This window comes from Patagioenas fasciata, chromosome 12 (genome assembly GCF_037038585.1).
Source record: "Patagioenas fasciata isolate bPatFas1 chromosome 12, bPatFas1.hap1, whole genome shotgun sequence".
In the NCBI taxonomy this organism is placed as follows: domain Eukaryota; kingdom Metazoa; phylum Chordata; class Aves; order Columbiformes; family Columbidae; genus Patagioenas; species Patagioenas fasciata.
The window spans coordinates 12,163,507-12,187,219 of record NC_092531.1 but is presented as its reverse complement, the minus strand read 5'-3'; the positions used below and the strand labels follow the sequence as shown (position 1 = coordinate 12,187,219).

At 40.0% G+C, this 23,713-nt stretch overlaps 1 long non-coding RNA gene across 1 annotated transcript; it reads left to right on the top strand.

Annotated features, from left to right (window-relative positions):
- Window positions 1-1,598: 1,598 nt before the first annotated feature.
- Window positions 1,599-23,235, top strand: LOC139829024 (uncharacterized). The gene is made up of 4 exons (XR_011741193.1): window positions 1,599-1,868; window positions 5,647-5,775; window positions 8,545-8,602; window positions 23,172-23,235. It is a non-coding gene; the product is annotated as an uncharacterized lncRNA (long non-coding RNA).
- The last annotated feature ends 478 nt before the right edge of the window (window positions 23,236-23,713 follow it).

Sequence of the window (23,713 nt, the reverse complement as noted above, 5' to 3'; positions counted from 1 at the left end):
TCAAAGATGCAGAAGAAATGAGAATATTAGTCAAGGAAGATACACAGTGATGCTCTCTGATAACCCCGGGTAATTGACATTAGAACTATGTGGGAGCAACTTAAATAAACATCTGGACACTGAGTTTAGACATTTCCAGTGACAAAACCCAGACAGATCTTCTGGACTTGCAATAATAAATATTTCAGCGCAGTCCACATGAATCAACTTAGAATTCTGTTTTCAATTATTCTAGTTTTATAAATATATCATAGTTAATTATTCAGGGATAGAATTTCTTTTGAAGATTGAGGAATTTGATGTTTGCTTCATTCACATAAAGTTCCATTTTTTATTTATATCAAATTTACTTCTGTTTGTACAAAAACAACAGTGCAAGCTTGCCAAGAGCCATTAAAGCAGAATACAACTGAACTTCTGAGGCGGAGGGGCATTTTCTGAAAACTCTGGCCATGCACCATAATTCATTCCAGCTATGGAAGCCACTTAAATTATGCTGAAAAGAAAATTATAACAATTTTTAAAGTTATTCTCAATATTTTTAAAGATTCTTTCCTTTTTTACTTTAGGTAACATGGTAGTGCTAAGAATGTGATATCCCTTACAGACGATGAGGAGATGTTTATGTGTACCAGAATATTTAAAAGGGGTAGCAATGAAGCTACAAGACCGAATGAAGTACTGGTTGCAGACCAGATTTGATCCTGATATCACAGCTGTGATGGGGTTGGTAGAAGCATGCCCAGGTTTTGTGCAACTTTTGTATTCCTTTGAAAAGTTTCCCCACAGCCCAGGCTGCCAACATCAGCACTTGTTCTACAGTTTCCTACCTTGCCTGTCACTGCTGTGAGCTGGCCGACAACGTTGTTGAGCCACAGGCTGAGCTATGCTGTACCAACAGGTTAAGAAAGTTGTAGAGGACTGCTGTGTTAGCCTGACCTACAGGTCATCCTCCTTTTCAGAGGTGAAAGAGGCAGAATTGAGTTTAAGTACAATGCAGAAAGTCCCTTCTATACTAGCTGTCTTTTGGCGACCTCCCCATAGGTACAGGAGGGCTGCTCCTCAGTCCCCTCGATGTGTCCCCTTCTCCAGACCAAACAGGCACACCGCTGCCTCCCGCAGCGTCCTCTCCACCCACAGCGCCTTTCCAGCAGGGCTGCTCCCCGTTCTGTTGTCATCACTGGGCAAATCATAGGCGAGCATATTAGCTGCAGGCTGACAAGGGTATTGTATTTTTCAGTTCTGTTACAGCTCTCCCAGATGAATAAAATGTTTTTTGCTTTTATGTTTTGGGGGAAAAATAAAAAGAAAAAAGGAACCTAGCCTGATTATCCTGATCTGAACATATTTGGAGCTTCTATGTTAATTAAAAAAGGCAATTTGTGCTTTGTAACCCTTTCTATGCACTATAAAAATGATAGATAAGAAGCACAGTGAAACCTATAAATCAGCTTTGAGTCTGATAATCTAATAAGAGCATTTCTTCAGCAGTTCACCTCTTGCTCATTGATCTATAGCTTGGTAATTAATTTCCCCTAGTTTTAACCTTGTATTTATTAGAATACTTAATTCCTGAATGCTAAAACTATGCACCGGAAATTTGTAGTGTTATAGTTCAGACAGTGTAATCTATTTATTGTTACAGGAGCACAGAGGAGGAAGGCAAATTATTTAGAGGTTTATTACTCAGAGAGATGCATTTGAAGAAAGACATGGGATGAAGCTAAGAGGAAAATGCAGATTGTGGCTATGAAGCAGAAGGTCTTTCAATAGAGGGATTATCTGTTGAATGATTCCCTATGGGAAAGTGTTCAGTTCTCGTCTGCAGGTGCTTAAAACTCCACTGGACAAAGTGCTGCGCTGACCAGGTAAATGGGTACTCGGGATGTGTTGCTGTTGCTCTGTGTGCTGCCCCGTGCCCTGACTGCAGCTTCCCCCGCTCTCACAGGGCAGCAGCTCTTTTCAGTTTTGTCTGTGATGAAAACCTGAGGGTCCGGTTTGGCTACCTTAACTCCCATGGAGTTTAATGGAATTGCTCATCAGATCTTGAATCTGAAATACATCGACTGTTCTGGTTATCTCTTTCAGTTTTGTTTTCTGATCTTGCTGAAAGGATGGGGGCCATCTGGGCCTGACTTATCAGCTGTGCCCTGTTCCAACATGGATTACTTTTTCCCAAGAATGAAAAATGCTGGTAGGAAACAGTAGTAACTTCAAATCAGTTGTATCAGGTGTAAATTCTTCTTATACTTTTTGTGCTTTCTTTGTGTAAAGGCAAAAGAGCTCAAGCTGTATGTTTTGATCCCTTCTTTGACTCAAACTGCCATGCAGTAGAGAAGAACGGAACTTCATAGGTTTGTACTTGGTGGCTGGTGAGACACTTGGCCTATGTACATTTAAAATGTTAAGTCATTCTTCTATTTGAGTATTTTTATTTCTTAAATTATGGAGCTTTGTAGAGATCTAAAGATAAACCTTTACATACATACAATACAAGCTGACTTGTACTCATGTGCTGTGTACCTACATTATATGCACAAAAAAAATTTAAAAAGCAAGATGTAGAAAAAAGTTAAGTAAATATTTCATTAGATGGTAAAGCTACAATTTGTTCCTTTATAAATAGCACTTTGTTAAAAAAGAAAAAAAAAGGATAAAAGGAAAAAAAAAAACAACAACAAAGCAAACAAACAACAAAACCAACACAGCATATATTGTTATTGGGCTATCGGAATCCTCCTGCACAACAGAGTACAAGTAAAGTATATTAGCCAAATGTTTGGAGGAACTATGGTCTCTGTCTTGCAAGTAGTTGCTCAGGGTTATCAATTGTGTTTGGCTTTTAGCATAAAGGGAACCAGCTAAGCACCATTTCCAGTTTCACTCATTATGACTGTCTTATGAGGCGTCACACTCTTCTTCCACAGAAAAGGGGCTCTGCCTCTTGTTTTGTGAGATCAGACTGTGCTTTTAGTGGTGGACTGAGGATCTGTGGGAGACTGTCACCCGAACTGCACATTTCCTACCTTTTAAAAACTGAGATGAGAGATAAAGTTTCATAGGTCTGGAGGGAGCAGCAGCTTGTGTTTCAGCCTGTGTCACATCTGTCTAACCTCTGTATGTGGTCCGTAATTCTCTGCCACAGCTTAGGAGGCAAGTGCTCCAGAGAACTCTGTCAAGTGTTGATGCATAAGAAAGGATAGCTCAAAAATATTCGGAGGCTCTAAGATTCAGTGATGTGGAGATCAGTATGAAAGCCTGCACTATCTTTTTTCAGCCATGTGTCAGGAAGGGGAGCATGACAGTCACGCTTAAGCCTAGACTATACTTAATTTTATGTTCCCTGCTACACTGAAGTCTAAGTAAATAGCTTCACTGGTAGGAGTAGAGGAGACATGAGAGTTAGATTACACTTTACCATGGAACCCGATATGAAATCCATACTTTGCTGCCTGGACACTGTAGTGAGATGGATGTTTGTAGGAGTGGTGTATGTCACAGGGCTGCCCTGAATCAGGTCACGTTTAAATACATTGCACATGGGCTTTGATCAAGGACCACCTGGCTGTTTCTAGCCAGTGGAGACCAAGAGACTTACTGAAGGACAAACTCTCCACTTTTCTTGCTGCAGTGGCAGGCTGTAATATTTTTCTAGATTATGGTTTTACTATTAGTAATACTGGTGCTGCATAATACAGGATCACTCGACAGTACTGATTCACCCAGGATAGCGCATGGATACACAAATTATTCCTGTCTATTTAGCCAAAGAAGCCAGTGCACTGGTTATACTGCATTTATGATTTTACGCCAGCTGTGTAAGGACAGGCACTACCTGACCCAGCACACAGCCTGGCAGGAGAAACATGTTTTTCAGAGGAACTGGAACACATGTGAAACTTGTGGGGTCAGTCTGAACCAGTGTAGCCATTTGTTTCACCTGCCATAGTGTTTTGTTTGTGGTCAGAACTAAGTGCTTAAAACCAAGCTTGCCATCTGATGGAGCCATGGCCTTGATAAAAATCCCAATTTGCGCTTCTGACTGGAAAGTCGATGCCCCCCGTGATCCCCTTGTTCCCCACTGCAGAGCTGAGCTGTGCCATACAAGGCATTTTGCGGTTTTTGTTGTTGTGCCAGTCATTCAGGACTACCATAGTAATTTTAAACTCTAAGGTAGAGAGAAAACAATTTTTATTTATTTTTTTCATAAACATGGTCCTGTTTGGAACTTGCTTCAGGGTTTGAACATTGCAACTACTTTTTTATATATACAGCTAGCGCATTCCTGGTGTAACGCCATTAGAGACGTGGCAGCAGGCAGCACTCCAGAAAGCTGCCTGGTTTCTCGGGGCACTGGAGGCAATGTAGCCTCATTAGTGCCGAGCTCTGCCTGGGTTAATGAAGCCCTGCTAATGAATGACATTATGCTAGGTAGTACATCGTTGTGTCATTGGAGTAACCAACCAAGATAAATTTTTAATATTATGAGGATTTTCAGATGTCTTTTGATATTTTTTCTGAAAAAATACAGGTGTACGTGACCCTGCCTGATACTATTAATACTTCTGTTTTCATTCCTCGAAGAATATAGCTGGCCTGTTTGAAATTTCTGGATAACAGCTTAACACCAACATTAAAACCTTTTTCTGTGGGTTTATGATGTTCTTTTAAGCTGGGCTATCTGACATAATCATGTAATTAAATATGTAGCTCTTTTGTGATGCTTTAATTAAATATCAGACCTCCTTAGGGAGCTTAAGGAGAAGGGAAACGCAGAAAGCAGGAATACCTCCCTGCAAATCACCCCCCAAGCCAGGGGTCAGTCCCAGCCTCAAGTACTGGCCTGGAGATTTGGTTTGTGAGGGGGTGGAAAAACCCACGGTGACAGAAATCGGAATGGCGGCAGAGCTGCCCCGCATCTGCTGTGTGCTGGGGGCTCAGGGAGTGACCCCCGGGCCCTGTGGGTGCGTGGGGGACAGGCTGGGGAGCCCGGGCCCTGTGGGGACACCCAGGAGACAGGGCCATGGTGCCGGCTGGCCGTGGTGGCTGCGCAGCAAGGTGAGCTGGCATGGCCTCCTCTGGGCTGCAGGAAAAGCCCAGCGAGAGCTGAGGGAGAACTTTAAATGGGCTGTAGCCTGAAGATATTATCCTCTCCCTGGCTGACAGCCTCAGTCTGGAGACCAGCCAGGGAGAAAGAGAATGGGGCCCTTGGGGTCCAAAGATATTAACAAAATAAATAACTCCAACCGCAGCGCCCACTTGCACTCCCCTCAGCGCATTCCGCGGAGGAGCCGGCAGCACCTTCCTCTCCTGCTGCCTCCTGAGGTAAATCAGACGCACCGCGTCTGCTTCGTATTATTAAAAGAGGGAAATGAAAGAAAACAATGTAAGCACTCCTAGAATTGCTGCGGAAACTGGATATAACCAGGTTATTCAAAGGGAAAAAATTAAGCCATCTATATATGCCAAGGCTGCCTTCACATCTGTTAATGTAAGGGGCTGATTTAAAAAAAGAGAAGTCATGGTTTAGGGCCTGGTTCAGCAAAGCCTGTAAAAGTGTGCTTCGCAAAACCAGGCTTAAATCTATCCTTTCCAATGAAGCCCTCACACATGTTGGTGCTGACGGAAATCAAACGTGTTTTTCAGATGTGTGCTGTGGGAGGAGAGCCGGTCTCCATGGCGTGCTGGAGCTCGGCACCCCGGCCTGCCCCGGGCCGAGGAGTTACTGTTGTAGCTGTCAGTATTGTGTCGCTGTTGTCCTGTCAGCACTACATGGTAAGAAGAGATGAGCACTGTTTTAAAAACTTTAACAAACAGAAAATGTCACTGTTGTCACTATTATTACATTATGGTTGTGTTGTTCCGTTATTCCATTATTATTGTCTTGTTTCGTTATTATGTTATTTACATTACTTGTATATCATCCATAACATCACGTTTCTGAGTTCAGCACATTTTAACATCAAATAGTCTTTTACCTCAGAAAATGTGTTTTAGTGTAGCATGCACACAGGTTCTAACTTTAAAAGTCTTGTTTGGCACTGCGTACTCAAGTGAATGCAAGTTTATGGCATATTTTATAGATCTGTGATCCATTTCTTACTGAAATACTGATTTCAGTAAGAAAATTAAAAATCAAGATCACTACCTCAAACTGCTTTGTTCAGGTGTCTTGGTGGTTGTTTTAAAAATATCATCCCATAAGAAACACAGTGTTGTCATTGCCCATTGTTTTATTGTGAGCCTCAAAATACTCAATAGGGTTTGTTTTGTTTGTTTTTAATGCTCCACCACCTCAATCTGTCCTATGACAATTTTGGGTTCATTTGTGTAAGGTGATTTTCCGTGCCCCAAATCTGGAAACACTAGCTTTAGAGGTGAGGTATTTTCTTAATCATGTCAATTAAAAAGAATCTGATGCTTCCTATGTTTATGAATAAGTAAGTAAATTGGCCAATCCCTGACATTTTTCTGTTTCAAAACTGGCTTAAGCTTTACTGTTTGGAATTGTCAATGTTGAAAATAACTAGAGCAGAGGATGAAAGCATGTTCTGTGGCTGCTCAAACTCTCAAGATACTTAGGTTTATTAAGTGGTCTTTTTATTTTAGACAAGCTATTTTATGTAAAGATTGTTTGCATTGAGTTGAGTAAATGTTTTCTAATAGGAGTTTTTTTGTAAATTTCCTTTGTCAGTAGAATAATTAAAATATAAATAAATGAATACTCAATAACTGGAAAATCTTGCACACTTTTGCTGAAACAGAACAAAGTGGTTTAAATAAAAGACTATAAAAAGTAGTCTCTAATATGTTATTGAACTGTTAAAGCTCTAAATTTTAAGATACAAGGCCGTTATCAAATTATGACACAATCTTCCGTTCCAACATCTTTAAATGTACATATTTTATAAGTAAGTTTACATACACATATGGCATTTGGAAGCATTTGGACAAAATACGTTAATCTCATCTTTCATGAGCTTTTGTCCATCTTGCCTTACAGAGTACTTAGGGAGCATGAGTATTTTCAAAGATATCCGTGACATCTGTTCTTAATATTCTAACATCTTTCTTCCATGTACATTTGATAGACAACATACTTTTGGCAGTCTTTGTTATTAGAATTGCCAAAATGTTGATATTAATTTGAGTGCCTTGGTTTTCAATGAGTACAAGCCAGAGTGAACCTTTTCAGAGACTCAATATTTGGAACCAAGTTATTTCTAGAAACCTAAACGTTTCAGCATTCTATTTAGGTAATCAGAAATAGATTTATAATAGAATAAGGAAACAATTGCATTCAGGAACAGTTGTTCAAATATATCCACTCCCTCATTTTTATTTCTGCTCTGTGTATTTTTAAATATAATACTGTGTTAGAACTCCATTCAAGTACCAGGCCATGCGATTTTTCTTTGCTAGATACGTAAGCCTCCTAAATGCCCATTTAAAGTGGATTGATATGAGTGTATAAATGGCGCTTCATTAGGAGATTTTCTGAGATTTAGATGTTACAGCATTGAGCACTATGGTGTGCAGTTTTCAGAAGTCTGAGCACAGAGTGAAAGGCACAGCCATTAGTTAAGTGCCAGGGCTTCTTATACAGCATGGGAGAAGTCCCCTCTGAAAGAGCCATGCAAAGTCCAAATCACACTAGAAAGCAAAAAGAGAGCTGGTAAAGAAGTCCCTCCAGGTACTCTAGATTTGCAGTCCGACATGAGAAAAGGTTCCTAGGTATTTCTTTTCAGATGTTAGGTGAGTATCATTTCCCTGAGATCACACCATCCAATGATTAGGGCGGCTCTAGAATTCAGCTGGAGTTAAATCCCTTTACTGCAGAAATCCTATTTCCTTCAAGTCCGTTTCTTGTATTTCTGAAGAACAGTTTTGCACAGGCCTGCAAACTATTCTGTACTGGTACAAGCTTATCTCCTCTGGGGAAGCTGTTACCCAGTTTAGCAAGCCTGGGTTTCTAACCTGTCTGACATGTGGAAGGGAAAGATTAGGTTCCAGTTATACAGCTTTTCCACCACAAGGATTATTGTGGTGGAAAAGCTATATAACCCACTTTTTCCTGCTCCAGAAAGGCAAGGCTGCAACCACTTTTGCTGAGGAGGCCAGTGTGGGCAATGAGAACATATGGTGGATCAGACAGTCATGACTGCGTGAATTCTGATGGACCCTGGTGTGAGAAGTGCTGAGTTGCATAGCCCTCCCAAGACTGTGGCACAGCAAAATGCACATAGAACCCACGCTTTAGGTACCAAAAAAAAGTCAAGATGATAACTGTAGCATAGATGGAAATGAGGTACCTTCAGCTGGAGAACAACTGGGAGAGTGTTTTCAACACTGTGCTGCAGTTTTTTATCTATGTGTGGTACTCAGAGCATAACTTAAGTGGGAGCTGAGTGTATATCAGTTTTATTCATTGGACCTACTTACATAAAAAAGTGGGGGTTTAGCCCTGTGTGACCAAGAATGAGGATATTTTATACAGCAGATGCTTTACACAAAGAGCTCATTTTATGTTTATATCCATTTCAGAATCTGCAAAAACAAACATGAAAACCCTTGCAGACACTGAAATCCTGCCCCTGTCAAGGTAGGAGCGGCATTTCATAACAACTTCATCACAGATCAAATCTTGTAATGTGATATTTAATTGTGACTGTGGATGTTTCTCTTGTTACAAAAAGCAAATTAATTAAGCTGTGTTATTGGTAGTGTTGCCCTATGTTACAAATATTTACAGAACAAATTCATTTTTATTTATAATCCTATAAATTGCATGTATCTTCAGTGATGAGAAATTCACCCAGAAGTGGAGAAACACAAATCTGCTCACAATCATTATCCTAACTCATTTGAACTGTTAGAATTTTATGTTGTTTCTTCCTCTTTCTCCTCCCTCTGCCCGCTGCCCCAATGAATTACTTTTGCTGTTACCCAAACTGAGATACACAGAACTTTCCTGTTAACTTTGTAGGATGAAATCCCTAGATATGAGATCTGTAGTAATGGTTATTGTTCTGCTGCTGTAAGGATGCCTGTCAGTTCTTTTGTTTGGCATGGAGAAAGAATATGCTTTATAATACAAGAGATACCAGCAAATTTTTTTCTTGAGCTGCCTTGAATGGCATAACTACCATATGTCATCATGGCAACAGAAACACAGATCAGAAAGTATCTCTGAATTGTTATTTTGAGTACCATTCTGTTAGTGGTGATATTTTTATTTCTGCCACAGTTTAGCTGAATTATCCATTTCCTATAGGAAACAAATGATATATAATTTTTCAATATCACTTGTGCAGCATTGTTTCCTGAATCCAGTATTTTGTACTATGTGGATTTTGACTTCAGCTGCCACAATTTGAGGGCTTATGTGCAGTCAGTATGAACTAGATGTGCATCCCGATACACCTGATGCTGTGTCTCAATCTGGGAGTCCAGACTTCTGCAATTACAAGAACAAGTCTGCAGCATTTACGAAAGGGATGCAGCTGTCTCCTGAATGCCCCTTGTATTGCCTCTTACATGTTCCCTATGACTTCTCTGTTGACTCAGTGATGTTAAATGAAGCAAGTTAATAGTGATACAAAATAAAGAATAAATATGCAAGCATGCATAAAATGCATCTGAAAACTAAAATGACAATAAATAAGGGCCAAGTGTCTCCCCTCTTCCCATTGCTAAGATGTGCAATTTTGCTTTCGTTCAGTAGATGTCAGCAACACTACAAACTTGCCTGGTTTATTGCTTTGAGAGGCCTGTTTACAATTTTAATTAGTTTTCCAATTTCAGTTTTGCAAAGGAATAGCCCATCTAAACCTATGGAATCTATTGCCCTCTGAAACAGGATTAGAGACAGCTATTCAGCATCTTAGAATAACAGGGTATTCTCAGTAACGCAGAAATCATACTGAACTTAGTAGAAGCAGCTTATTGCTACATTTTTAGAATTTTCTGAACGTTTACCTCACGTTTGCCCCACGTTTGCCCCTCAGGCAAACATGAAGTAATATAAGATGTCTAATATTTCGCTTCTTTCTGTGAAGTAAATCAAAACCGTGAGAATGTTTTCATATAATTTGATTTACTCCTGTCTCCTACAATACATTTTCAACTCTCTTCAATTAACTCTCTGCCTGTTACTAGAAAGGGCACAATCATATTGACTGAATGCAATGGCAAGCATTCTGTTGGCTCTGCTGGGAGCTGTGTCAGCCCCAGAGGAGTTCACAACCACAAAGGAAGGAAGGATGTGGAAGGAAGTTTCTTACTAGAATTGTGTGTGTGTGTGTATGGCAAGGAGAAAAAGGGTTGTTTATTTCTGTGTGTAAGGAACATTCATTTTGCACCATATCATAAACAGAAATATTTCAAAATCATCATGTACATGAAATAGGGACCAGAGAATAAACATTCCAGTGTTTATTTGGTTAGAAATGAAGAAATTTCATTATCTTCTGATTCTCAGAGGAGGGTCTTTTCCTTCATCTGATCTCCAGCAGGAATCTTTATTTTTTTTGTGGCATATTGGGTACTTGTGAAGCATGGCAGATTTGCACTTTTAGAAGCTCATACCCTCAGAAACAGGATCAGCACAGAAGGCAGCAGTGAGCATCCCTCCACATGCCTGTCACCATCCCATTGGCAAGAGCACCAAAATGAGCAGCGCTAAGAATCAGAGGCCAGTTCAGTCACAGGTAGCGCTGGGGACATTTTGTGTAGTATTCACTTGTCTGTAGTGAAATGGGTTGTAACCATTTTATCTTGGCTGCAGAATATGCCTACTCATGCTGTAGCCCACTAGAGCTGGCCAACTCCAGAGCCAAATTCCTCTGCACTAAGATGCAGCCACAAAAAAGAAAAAAAAAAAAAAAAAAGGAGGGGAATCAGGTTAAGTAATTTTAACTTCTAGCTAAGGGAGACAGAGAGCTGTGCTACCCAGCCTGTGTTGGCTTATCAACAGCAACACTGAACAGGGATCACACTGATGGCAACACTGTGCTTTGTTTTCCATGTCCTCCTCAGAATATTTAATTTCCTGTGTCACAGGAAATGTTACAATGTGCTGCCTTCAAACTATAGGTTGGAAGCTACCATGTCATAATAGTCCTTTTCTTTTCTTGTTCCTGAAATTCTCTGTCCCTTCCCATGATCTGCCCATTTTGGTGTCCTCTCCTGCCTCACTATCCACTGTTCCTGTGCTTGTGAAGTGGTCTTTGATCCTTTTCTGCTTGTCAGCTGACCCATTCTATATCAACCCTTTTCTTAGCTGCACTTTTCTTATAGCCCCACAGGAGGTGCTCTCTGGCAGGCAAGCACTGCCAAAGGAATAATTACTGGTTCTGGGGATGGGTCCAAAACATGGGGGAGCCAGTGGAGTCTGGGCCTCACTCGTGGGCCCATTGATGGCTGGATGAAGCAGTTTGCCAAACTGACCACAGGGTATGTGGCTCCAGGGTGATGAGGTAGCAGCAACGCAGAGCAAGTTTTGCTTAGAGGCATCTGTTAGCAGCTGTTTGGGAACTACACCAAATGACCCCAGTGTAATCCTGTTCTGCTGCCTCCATTGTTCAGGTCTCCTTTCTTACTTGCAGAGCCAGGAGGAGAAAAGTGGTGGTTTTGGTGCTCTCTCTGCCTTCTTTGGCTCTCCTGGCTGAATGGATCTGTTTCTGCCAATGTCATCCAGCTCCTGAGCAAGTCTTTCTTAAGTTTTGGCTTGCTCTGTAGGACGTGAAGTAGGGAATGCTGCATCTGCCACTGCTTTGCAGAACATCAGATTTGGAAGGGCGGTCTTTGCCACTTCACCTCAGACTGAAGCTGCAAGGAAATGGAAAGATTGTGCCTAGTGTATGCCTGAACATGTTGGGGGAAATATCTTTCTAGCTCATTCTGGGGTTAGGTGTATTGCTAATAATGTTCTGAAATTACACCTGAGAATATCAGTGGGTCGTGTGCTAAACACACATCTGTGTGAAGTTAGGTGAGAGTTTCCTCTGGCTTACAGGAGTTGAAATCAAGGTGCAAAAAATAATGAGTTAGCTCAGAGTTTACAAGAATACTCAAGCAATTTGGTGACAGAGCCAGAAGTACTAAAAAGGTATACTGCTGAACAGCGCGTTAGATTTTGTTGTCTTCATGTAGGTCTCCTAGGAAGCTTCTGAAAGATGAACTTTTGCAATGAGATTGGGCATACAGATACACTGCTGGGTAACTTAGGACAGTAAGTAGCTGGTGCTTAAGTCAAAGTAAGAGAAAAATAATGTTCCCAGCTTCATACATACTGCAGTATGAAAGAAGAGATGTCTAACTTCATTTAATTTTGCTTGTGACAACTTTTTCAAGTCATGATTACTGCACTGGTAGACTGGTTTAGTTGAAACAGGAGGTGGTGGCAGTGCAGAGTTTTCCTTTACAACTTCACTGGAAGGGCTGGCATAAGTTTTTATTAATACTAACAGTATTGGGCATAACATCAAAGCAGGGTTTAACTTTTATACAGTTGCATAGCTAAATATGAAAACTAAGACCATGAGTCTTTCTGCATGTGCACTCTTTCCTGACACTGATTTTCAGGCCTTATGTACATCAACAATAATGGACAAATCCAGCCAAAATTTGCTTCCGCAGCTGCTGGCCTCAGTTCCCTGGGCCTCTTGTGTTCTGCAGCTGTGGAGGCTATTCGCTGCTCTGAGCGCAAGAATCTCCCCTCTCCTGTGGCTGCAAATGCTGAATGAGACATCCTGTAACACCCTGTTCAGAGGGGCAGAGCTGACAGCTGAAGGCCATCCTTGGCATTTTAGTCTTTGTAGATAATGACAGATGGTGCATAATCATGAGCAAGGAACCCCTTAGGTCCTGAAATAGAAGAGGAGATTGCTGGGGAATTATTATAAAAGTTCATTGCCCAAAGGCCTTGGTGCTGGTTCTGCTCCAGAGAGAGTAAGAAGGAGAAATATTAAGGAGAGGCTGAAAGAGAAAATAATTGCAACATCTTAGGCAAGTGCAGAGAGCACATTTTGCTGCACAGAGCAAGAGTAAGCCCAGGAGAACTGCTGCATGAAACGCTTCTTATGGAATCACACAAAACTTGCCTGCTTTCAAGTTTTACTCTGTGTTCAGACATAAAACTGTCTGTTGTTAGTTTCACTTAAATCCCTTATTTTGCACCTTTCAAATGTCTTGAAGCCTGCTTACAGTTTTTCAAATAAAACCTAATGGTTTTAAGTGAGTTTCAATTTGAGCGTTTAACATTCTTGTTCAAACCTGAAACTCAAAGCGAAATTCAGGGGGTGCAAAAACATGCATATGGGAAAATTCACAAGAACTTGAGCAAACCAAACTTGCAAAATTTCCTGCAGCTCAGGCTCTATCCATATATGCGGATCCTCTTATTCTCCTCCTATTTGCTATGTGGCTGTGGAGGCCTGAGGGTCTGATGGTGGTAGCTGTCAGGATCAGCACTGCCAAAGAACTGGGATGTTTTTCCATAGTCAACTTCTGTCCATATGGGGACAGCAATTAATCCAAATCTAAATTTGTACTTAGATTCAATACATGCATCGGTAAGGCAAAAACAGTTTAAGCTCTGTTGATAATGTGTAACTGAAGCTGAAGAAACAAGGCTTGAAGCTTATTTGGAGCATGGAAAAGTTATAGTAACTGAGCTGCAACAAATGGGTAATCAGAAAGAGAGCTGGGTGGGGGGGTGGGAAACCAGATGAATTATGAGGTTTTATCTAATTTCCACTTCTGCAGCACTTTTGGTTGGAAAACAGAAACTAAGCATGCCTTGTTATTGCGTGAAATAAATAAAACAAAACCAGAATACTTTGGTGGCTTCTTGATCTGTAAAGCATGCAAAGCGAAAACCACCACATGCAGAAACGATCACAAGAAGAGTGAGTGCAAGCTGAAGGGTTGGTGATACTCGCTTTTTGCAATGCAGACAGCTCACAATTCTCAGCACAGCTGACCTCTTGGGAACTGATAGGAAGTCCTGGCTCTGACTGAATCAATGGGAATTTTGCTGTGGGCTTCAGGGAAGCTGGAACTTCACAGCATATCCCATGTTGTGCGGTATATTGTTCCTGGCTCTCCAAACCTTCTACAGATCTCATAGGTGGGCATATATGCATTTGTAGTGCTTCTAGCAAGAATGGGAAATTTTCACTCCAGCGAGCTAGGCTTCTGGTAGTGACACATTATCTTACCCATGAAAATTAAATACATAGATGTAGAACTAACATGACTAAAAGTGGTCTCATGTTGCTCATTCTGCTTGTTTGTATGTGCCGTCCATCCTCTTTGTGCTGTCATCTGAAATTTTCTGTGCACGCAGTCTTTGGCAGTGCTTAGGTGAAGGGCTCCTGGTTGTGTTTGGTCTTCAGGCGCTAAGGTCCACGTGGTCACTCCCATTCATGATGTGAGCCTCAAGTAGTAGTTGTGATAGTTAATATTCAGTCACATTACCATGACAATTTAATGCACTTTCTGTTAAGTAAGCTGGCACTTCTGATTGCAACACTAACAACAGAGAAATGCCATATTCAGCAAGTGAATAAGGATGAATTTTTGGGCCTTGTTCATGGATACACTTAGAAATGTGCCACCATCCCTAGGGAAGATACGAGAATCTTTTTTTCTTAAGAATATCTTCTTGTCAGCTTTGAATGTGGAGTCTGGTAAAACTGCCAATATTGTTACAAAAGTTTTTAATCCCGTTCGTTCTGTTTGTTGAGTTCTTCCTGCTAAGTCAGCCCAAAGCTTTGTTTTTACCGTATGTGAAAAATCTGGGTCGTTTTGGTAGTTTATGTTTAGGTGCAAGCAAATTCAATTCATTGAGCACTTAAAAGCTGTGCATTCATAACTGAAATGGCCTGGGTTCCTTGTGTCTCCTTCCTTTGTCTCATCTCTGCAAGGCTTAGGGACAAGGATGAGATCTAGAGTCCTGTGGTGAACTTAGGAATGGAAAAGCAACATATACTGTACCTTTTTAATTTAAGCAAGTCTACCTAAATGTACAAGTGAATTGGTAAAAAGCTGGCAATAAAACGGTGTGAAGCCTGAGGTATGTATTTCTTGTATACCATGTTGGTAGGGCTCCCAAAGCAGGTTCCTGTGTCCTTTTATATACCAAAGCTGTAGATGATTGGGAATTTAGGACTGAAATAGCACCATTAGTAGCTTCCAGTAATCTCTCATTGTGATGGGAAAGGCATTGCTAAGGAAAAAACAACACTTATTTTAATGAGAGGTTGAACATCACTTCAGCAAATAACAGTATTCATAAGGTGAACTGATCTTATAAAGTCCACTGCAGTGAAATATCATGGTATTACTTCCTAATATTTTGAATCTCGACCTGTTACCACAGGAGCTCCAAAAAGTTTAACATCTGTAGAGGAAGCAGCTATGATCTTAGACACAGAGTCAGCTTGCTACGCCAGTCAACAGATATCCAAATTAAGATGCCACATCTTTTCCTTTCAGGAAAAACAAAATAAATAAAATGTGAGGTTTATTTCAGTGGTAGCTCATCTGGAGAAACCCTCTAATGATTTCATTGTGTTTGTAAGTGTGACACAAATCAGCAAGGTGTAGCTAGTGGTGTAGGATTTGGAACATTAATTTAAGACAGAAAAATAAGCAGGAAGATAACTGGTTGCCAAGAGTGTGTGAGAATCAGTTGGGGTAGGATTTGCTTTGTCAGTGTTGTAACGAGCCTGGGAGGGTTTCTTCTGAAGTCTGCAAAGTGGGCACATAATATAGCTGCCCACACACCATGGGTTTAATGCCAGCTGTGGCTGGTTTTGTTTTAAATATAGATGAATAAAAGAAATTATATTTAACTTTGTTTTAGTTGGGCATTTGATACATAAAAAAATTGCCAGCTTATTTTCCCAGCCTTGCTTTCAGAAAGAGCTCAAATAGCTTCAGTTGCATCATAAATCCACAGTGATTATGATGTATTTATTTATTATTATCTATGCAGACACAAATTTACCTCAGCAAAGAAGCCAAAACAGTTCCTTGATTTGGGGAGAAAAATGATTCAGCTCTCATCTCTCTTCCACCCACAGCCTCCTCCTGGGGGTTGTGACTTTGTCTTATGCTTCAGCAGGAAACATATTTTTGGCTGAGTTTGAAGTCTCTGGAGTGTGTTGGATCTTACAGGTATGCTGTCAAGTAGAGTTTTTATTGGGCACGAGTTACTTCACTTGAGTACATCAAAGTGCTAAGGTTTTTCTGTAAAATTGATCTTCATGGCTTCCAATACACGACTAGTTATTTATATTTTGTTATTACACAATTTCAAATAATGTGAAAGTTAAAGGGAAGAAATACTTTCTGTGCTGTGTAAGGGGGATCTGGGACCAAGTTCATTTCAGCAGAGAGCTGAGTAAATTGTTGAGAAGCATGATAAAATAGGATGATACAGACTTCTGGAATTTGTGTGGTGGATTAATAGAATATGGAAATATGTTCCAATAATTTTTAAGGGATGTTCCCTATGTATTGATGAAGGGGCCTGTGTTCTGTTCAATGCCATGGATGAACCATTGGAGATCATTAAATGAATGAGCTGTATTGGGTGTTCCACCCAGTCATGATTTACAGTGAAAAATCACACTGTCAGACCAGGTATTCATTTAATCAAGTACCAACAGTGGCTGTTTCTGGTAAGGTCAGGTATAGACCCTCTCAAATTTTGGAAATTGGCTGCTTAAGCGTATCTTGTGCTGGGTTATTGGTTTTAATAGACATGGACATGTCTATCTTTCATGATCTGATAAAATCCCTTTCAGAAATCATTCTTACTTTTGAATTCCACATATTCTATGGCAACAGATTCTTTTGTTGTATCTCATATTATGTGGTACTCATACTTTATTCTTTTATTGTGGAAAAATAATGACTAGTCATTCCCTGTTCAACCATATTTCCTTCAAGTTCTCTTTTCAGCTACAATGTTATTTTATTTTGTTTCCCGCTGTGTAGAAGCTTTTTCGCATCTGTTGTATCTTTCTAGTGAAGATCTCAATCAAATGATCTAGAATTAGGAAGTACTGAGCAATCTCTGTGAAATGCATTCTGTCCTTTAACCCAGGGGTGTCAAACTCACTTTCACCGGAGGCCGGATCAGCCTCGCAGTTGCCTTCAAGGGGCCGAATGTAATTTTAGGACTGTATAAATGTGATTACTCCTACATTTATAGAGTCCTAAAATTACATTCGACCCTTTGAAGGCAACCGCAAGGCTGATGCGGCCCCTGGTGAAAGTGAGTTTGACGCACCTGCTCTAATCCATTGACAGAAATGCAATGAGGAAAAAAGCTATTTAAAAATATTCTTCAAGACTAGATATAATTCAGGATCTGAATATGTATGCCACTCCATGCTCTCTCCTGTAGCGGATATAATGTGCTTTCAAGGCTCAAGAACAAGTGTAAAAGACAAAATATAATTCAAGATAAAAATTAAAAAAAACCCAAGTAATAGGAGATGTGCTTGCCAAAGTTAGATCACAGCCCATTAAACAGGTATTTAAAATACTAGCTTGTCTGTATCTGTTGTAGATGTTATGCAGCAAAACACTTGCCAGAGAGCAACAGGGGATGGATCCCAGAGTCAGAGTGTAGGAGTTGGGGATTTGTACAGCACCGCGGGTAGGGAGCTGCCTGAGGGAGACGGGCTTCTCTGGAGAGGGGAGGTGCTGGCCGGGAAGGTTACAAATGAAGTTCCTTGCTGATCGCTCATGTGACTGGATATGCTTTGCACCTTTATCAATGACTTTGGCATAAAAAGGCTGAGGAAATTTGATGATGATACACAGTTGGGATGCATTGCTAATGTAAAAAGGGCAGGAATATTTTACAGGAAGTGTGAGGGTGACCTCTAGGCATAGGAACAGGCTGAAAGTTAATGGAATGAAGCACAAGGTCAGGCACTTCAGGATCACTGACAATTTCTGACATAAACTGGAAGCTCATTGTTTGGAAACAATGGAGGAAGGGACAGACCAGAGTATATTGGGTGATCACAGGGTAGCTAGTACCCAGCAGTATGTACCAGGCACAAAAGGGCAAGCAGCATTTGAGACTGACCAAGTCTTCCCAGTTGAAATAATGAAGTATTTGTGCCTGAAAAGGCATGATAAAGCTATATCTGAGTACCATGTACAACTCCAATTTTCCTTGCTGAAGAAAAGGGAACTCAAGCCTCAGCAAAACCACAGAAGAATTATTGGGATCATGGGAATGATAAGCTTATCTGTAAGAAGAAATTAAATGGGCAATGGTTTATTTGGCCTAGCAAAATGAAATCTGAGATGTGAATTATAAATACATCCATGGGAGAAAATGCCAAAAATTCAGTTCTATTTAGAAGACAACAATTAAACACAAACAAATGGATATAAACTGGCCTTGAGGAAATTTGAGCTGCAGATTGGATTTCTAACTACCAAAAGAGACAGATGCTGGAACAAACATGGAGGAAATAAGAAGAACTAACTAGTTTTATTTCAGAGTTGTATCAGCTAATTAGAGGAATAGCATAGTATGATTTTCTGTGGATGAAGCTGATGGCATGACCCAAAAGTCTTATGGAGGAGCTTCATAATTTCTTGCTTGATTCTGCTCTAGGGATAACCACCCTTCCTAGAAGGCTACAAAATTTAGCAAATCCTTATGGTTTTGGAAGTGAAGATATTAAAGCTGAATTGAAGGTCATCTGTCATTACCCCTCTGAAAGACTGGTAAATCAGTGTAGAGAGCTAGAAGCTGCTGCTCAGTGCCAACATTTATTCTAAATTCCATGAATTTCCAGATTTTCACATGCTCTCTTAACATTTATGTTTTAGCAAATAACTTTGCTAAAGTCCCTTCTTACCCGCTTCCATATCTGAGCACCCAGGGAAGGAAGGTATCATGAAACCAGAATAATTTCCTTCTCATTAAAAGGACTCTCTTATCCACAGCCAAAATCTTGTTGATAGAATTGTCAACATATTCATGGTCTAATCAGAATGACATGGTATTCAGAGAATCATCTTTCATAAGTATTTCCCATTCATAACAATAGAATGCAGCAATGTATGAAAATAAATATCCTGTGTCGAAATTTATATAGACGTCAATCAGTGTTTTATGTTCTATGGTCAAGATAAGTTGTACTTTTGAAATCGTCTAAAAGCTGCTGTAATACGTCTATTTCAGAAAAAAACAGTTGTCCTGCTGGCAGGATTAAGCACATTATAGCTTTTTTCCTTAATTTTTCTCCTTTTGATGTGCATACCGCCATAGGTTCATATGTGTAAATTTTTTAAAGCCCAATAATGCTAAACCTTCTACTTTTCTTTTAGTCAGATGTTTCATTTTAGAAACATCTTTTTCAATGAAAGTAAAGTAGATTAAAACTTTTGAGAAGTGGATTACCATAAAATAAATATCCCAGAATAGTTGCAATTGAAATTTAAGTTCTGACTGAAACAAAAAATGACACCAAAGGGGTTTTAAAATGATGATTCGTGTGCTAATTAGCTAAAATTCTTTTTTTCATATGCTAATGTTTGTACAGCTGTGTTTGTAATATATCCTGAAAAATTTAAGATGCATTGCTTAAGATATATTTCTATGCTCCTTGTGGTTTTAAGAGAACTTCTATTGAACGAAGGGCTTTTGTTCAGGAAACTTGCTATGCTCATTGCTCACAGGAAGGATGGTGATGCTTTTTCTCAATGTTATGTCTCAAAAAAAAATTGTAGAACCCACAGTCTCAAAACTTGTGTACTAGTTTGACACATTAACAGCTTTTCATGTGAAGCTTTTATTTGGTATGACTTCTGCAGGTGGGACAATTACTGAATTGTGAAAAACTCTGTATATACACCAGTGTACTGTATTCCAAATAAACATGAGTAACACTGTTGATCACATCTTCTGAAATAAATACAGAAATAGTGTTCTTTTATTTACGCATTCCTAATGTACATACAATGCAGGTTAGTGCATTCTGCCATCTCCACATGGATTTCCTCCAGTGTCCTAATATGTCTGCACATTTCAGAAATAACTGACCTGTGTGCTGCAGTCTTGAAGGTTTTGGTGTATGGGTCAGGTAACATTTCCTTAGTGAGCAGTTAAATAAAGTGACTGTTTCTTAAGGGCATCTAAATAAGGAGATAAGAAATGCCTTCCTGGTCCAGAGCTCTGTGGCTCCTGCCCTTGCAGCAGGAGAGTACACGTGAGCCCAGCCACTTGCTGGGGGTCTGTGCTCCTTACACTCCCAGCATCTGCAGTTGCTCTGTCAGTGTGTACAGCCAAACATTAATCAGTGTATATTATCTACTTATGGACCTATTGTCCATTAATTTGTATAATTCCTTTCTGAACATGCTGATACACTCTGTCCTTGCCACTTCCTGTGGCAACAAAGTCAGGAAGCGTACCGTCCTCTGGGTAAGGAGGTACTTTATCTGTTTTGTATTACATGTTCATTCAGTGCCTCCTAATAGCCCCAAAATTGTAGGATTTTTGTGAATAAAATTTCTCCATTCATTTTTCACACTTCCTTCATCATTTTGAGAATCCTGGTAATATTCGCCTTTGATTTTCTCTCCAGATTGATAAATCCTAGACTTTTTGGTCTCTCCTTGTAAGTCAGTCAAGTGGTGCAAACCATTGATCACTGTAGCTGCTCTCTACATATATTCTCTAACCCTACTATTTCTTTTTCAAGATGCAAAGACCAGAACCCATATAGTTTCTGATGGTGATTTAACATCTGATATTGCTGATTTCCCTAAGGCCATATACCATCTTCTGTTGGGCTTGATAGTATCTTACCTTTGGTGCTTAGAAGTGGTGGTAAATACACTGAATTTACATTGGATAGAAAATGGACATTGCAGTATAAGGATTAAAAGTAAGTAGCATAGCTGTTGACAAAATAAACCAGAGAGCTAAATATACAGTTGTTTAGGCTTCCCAGAAGGAATCAAGTTTAGATGTGGAACTAAAGTATCTGAACCTGACAAAACAGGGGAATGGAATCTATAGATGTGAAAATTGAGAGTTTGATAAAGCTGGCTGTAACTTATAAACTTATTTTTAAATTAATGCAAGTTGATTGTATCTTAATGAGAAAAATGTAACCATCTATATGAACACAGAAATAACTAGATTATTTTGAACAGCTTGCTAAAGCAGTTGCAGACTAGCTCATAAAAATCCTTTTCTGGTGCTGTAGTTCTCTGACTTGAAAAGGCCATAACGTATTTAACAGTTTTCAATGTGATCTCATCATTAACTATATCTTCTTTATTGATGGTTTAGAACAAAGCATATCCAAAGTGCCGTTAGTGCTAGTGCACCCCACAGTTACCTATGTAGAGTAATTAGCCCTTCATTCTACTGACCTCCTGTGCAATTTTAAAAAAAATGAAAACAATCCCATCTTCTCCTCTTGATTGGTACTGAAGGCTGCGATTATGAATTTCCTGAATGGAAATTTCCTTCTGAGCCTAAGAAAGTGACTCTGCTCTTAACTTCAATAAAACCATTGTAAACCAAAAGCTCTAAATCTAACCCATAGCATTCTGAAAGTGTTAGCTTACCAAGCCCTAAGAGGTATCCTTAGTTGAGTTTTGGGTTTTGTTTGTTTTCCTTCCTCTTCTTTCTTATCTCATTTTTGGTCTTGTCAAATATTGTTGCTGAACTAATCTTCCTTTCCTAAGCTTCAGCTTCTCTTTCTCTAACGCTCTCAGATGCAAACTCCTGACATCCACAGATTATAACAGCTCATATTTTTCCACATTTTCTCATGTTTGCTTGCTTCTTTCCCATTTTTTCTCCTGACACAGCTGGTATTCTCTTATTTTGGAGTGGCCTTACAAAACAGTGTAAGGAAACATAGCTATATCTTCAGTGTGGCAGCTACTGGTGTTCTTCTTAAGGACAGCCAGGTACAAAAATATGTTACTAAAAGGTACAAATGAAAGGGAAACCTCAGTCCATGAGGTTTGCTGTGTGAACGGCCTTTGTCACCATTCTGGTTCTGCTGTAAGAGGAACTTAATGATGCAGTTACAGGTACAGGAGAGAAGGCCAATTTACCTGCTGTGACAGGTTAGTGGAGTGTAAGAGCACACACAGAAGTAGTTACCATGAAATGACAGACATTTGAAGCGTATAGATGACTACAGATACAACCTGCCTTTCAGGTGACCTCCTGGTAGTCAGTGAGGGGTGCAGATAACTTTCTGCTCGAGTGACATCATAATCCACCTCTGGTTGCCAAGCTGCGTGCAACAACACAGAGAGTGCCCTCACCAGGTGAGTGCTGAGGCACCTGCTCAGGGCCAGCACCAGGTCGGCATCCTAGGTACCTGTCGCTTTGCCTTGTTTCCTTTCATCTTTTCAAAGACAGTACAATGTTTGGTCTACAGCTGCACCTCGCAGTGATGAAGCCATGCGGGCAGCTTCACTGCCCTGTCTCCTTTAAGTTTCAGGTATCTTCTTGTCTGCTGATGTATGCTTCATTCCTTCCTTCTCCCATGACTTGTCTGTCTTCTAATCCTTATGTAAACTGACTCTATTTCTCTAACCAAGCCTCAAAAGCAGAAAGGAAATGAGCATATTCTGCCTCTATAAAGAATGAAGTGAAATAAACAAGGAAAATAAATAACAATTAGGAACAAATATGTAGTTTCTCTTTTCTCCCTATTTTCCTATTCATTCCTTGGAGTGTAGGAATAACTCATATCTCATTTCCACCGCTATTAAATGCTGCTAGCACTTTAAATACAAGGCCACAAATCCCATGGTTCCCCAGGGCATTTCTCAGGAATACTAAGAGTGAGCTCAGAGGTTTTGAGAAGGCCATGTCTCTGGGGAAATATTTAGCAGAGGTAGGACTGTTTTCAGTCTTGTGTCTTAGTTCTGTGATAAGATGATGCCCTTCACTGATATTGATAAACTTGAGGTGAGCTGAGATAATCTTTCAAAAATCTCTGCTGTCTTTCCACCTCTCTTACTCCATAGCAGTGTATGTGTTTTACTCCAAGTTATCATTAGTCTTTACTGCACGTCCTGTCTTACAACGTGAGGCTGGAGAGACAATTCGTGATTGTAAGAGACTCATTTCTGATTTTGTGTTCTAGGTACTGAAATACAGGACTGCTCATATATCTACTGGTTGAAAACCTTCATACTCTGGTGATAGGTGAGTGCATATGAACACATTTCTGCAATGCTTTGTCTGGGGGTAAGAGTAGTAATGTCCATCAGATGGAAGTAACTTCTGATTTACACAAGTGGGCTGTCTGATCTGATACAGAGTTATAATCTGCATGAGTACATAGATTATTGATGGTAATATGCTTATCTAGTTCTGTTTCTGTTACTGGTAAGACATTATTTATTTCAGTGACTCTATGTGGCACTGGGTTTCACAGGTTGTATGAAGAAATGTTTCCTTTTCTTAGTTGTAAAGTTAACTAAATGCAACTGGGCTCTAGGTGTGTGTATATAACTCTTGACCTTGCATTCTGAGAAGTGGAGCAGGTCCTCTTTTTTCTTCCAGAGATCTTCAGTTGATTAAAAAGTTTTCATTGCCTAAGTTCTGCTAGTCACATCACATATAGCAAAAATAAACACACCAGCTGATGAATGGAGGACAAGTTACAAGGCTAAGGGGGGGCAG